General features: G+C 33.2%; 1 non-coding gene across 1 annotated transcript; it reads right to left on the bottom strand.

The window, feature by feature from the left end:
- Window positions 1-1,035: 1,035 nt before the first annotated feature.
- Window positions 1,036-1,143, bottom strand: LOC112781712 (small nucleolar RNA R71). Its single transcript, XR_003192471.1, has one exon. It is a non-coding gene; the product is annotated as a small nucleolar RNA R71 (small nucleolar RNA).
- Between the last annotated feature and the right edge of the window lie 433 nt (window positions 1,144-1,576).

Genomic DNA, 1,576 nt, shown 5'->3' with positions numbered 1-1,576 from the left:
TAGTTTCTTGTTAGTTAAGTAATCAACTTTAATTTCAAAAATCAAATCTTTTTAATTTTCTTTTCAAATATTTTTCAAAATAAGTTTCAATCATATCTTTCAATCATATCTTTTTCAAACTTAATTTCAAAATCTTTTTCTAACTTCTTATCTTTTCAAAATTGATTTTCAAATCTCTTTCAATTAACTACTTGACTTTTTGTTTGATTTTAAAAGTTTACTATTTCTTATCTTTTTCAAAAATACCTAACTACTTTTCTCTCTCTCTAATTTTCGAAAATCACCAACCCTCTTTTCAAAATTCTTTATAATTAACTAATTGTTTTAAATTCTAATTTAATTTTATCCCTCTTTTAAAATTCTAATTCTAATTCATAATTAAAATAAAAACAAAAATATTTTCCTTTCTTTTAAATTAAAAATTCGAATAACTCTCTCTCATCTCTTTCTATTTATTTTATTTATTTACTAACACGTATCCTCTACTTATAATTCGAACACTCTTTCTCTCTCTGTGTTCAAATTCTTCTTCTTTTCCCTTCTTCATTCTATTCTTCTATTCTTCTACTCACATAAAGGAATCTCTATACTGTGACATAGAGGATTTCTCTTCTTTTCTGTTCTCTTCTTTTTCATATGAGCAGGAATAAGGATAAAACATTCTTGTTGAAGATGCTTGGTGACTTTACTGCACCCACTTCTGACTTCTATGGAAGAAGCATCTCAATTCCTGCAATTGGAGCAAACAACTTTGAGCTTAAGCCTCAATTAGTTTCTCTAATGCAGCAGAATTGCAAGTTTCATGAACTTCCATTAGAAGATCCTCATCAGTTTTTAGCTGAATTCTTGCAAATCTGTTACACTGTCAAGACCAATGGGGTTAATCCTGAGGTCTACAGACTTATGCTTTTCTGTTTTGCTGTAAGAGACAAAGCTAGGATATGGTTGGACTCACAACCTAAAGAAAGCCTGAACTCTTGGGAAAAGTTGGTCAATGCTGTCTTGGCCAAATATTTTCCACCTCAAAAGTCGAGCAAGCTTGGAGTGGAAGTCCAAACCTTCAGACAGAAGGAAGGTGAATCCCTCTATGAAGCTTAGGAAAGATACAAGCAATTGATCAGAAGGTGTCCTTCTGACATGCTTTCAGAATGGAGCATCTTATGTATAATGGTCTGTCTGAATTGTCCAAGATGTCATTGGATCACTCTGCTGGTGGATCTCTTCATCTGAAGAAGACGCCTGCAAAAGCCCAGGAACTCATTGAAATGGTTGCAAATAACCAGTTCATGTACACTTCTGAAAGAAATCCTGTGAATAATGGGATGACTCAGAAGAAAGGAGTTCTTGAGATTGATGCTCTGAATGCCATATTAGCTCAGAATAAAATATTGACTCAGCAAGTCAATATGATTTCTCAGAATCTGACTGGAATGCAAGCTGCATCCGGTAGTACTAAAGAAGCTTCCTCTGAAGAAGAAGCCTATGACCCTGAGAATCCTGTAATGGAAGAGATGAATTACATGGGAGAATCCTATGGAAACACATATAATCCTTCATGGAGGAATCATCCTAATTT

This window comes from Arachis hypogaea, chromosome 19, assembly GCF_003086295.3.
Source record: "Arachis hypogaea cultivar Tifrunner chromosome 19, arahy.Tifrunner.gnm2.J5K5, whole genome shotgun sequence".
In the NCBI taxonomy this organism is placed as follows: Eukaryota; Viridiplantae; Streptophyta; class Magnoliopsida; order Fabales; family Fabaceae; genus Arachis; species Arachis hypogaea.
This window is presented reverse-complemented; position numbering and strand designations above follow the sequence as displayed.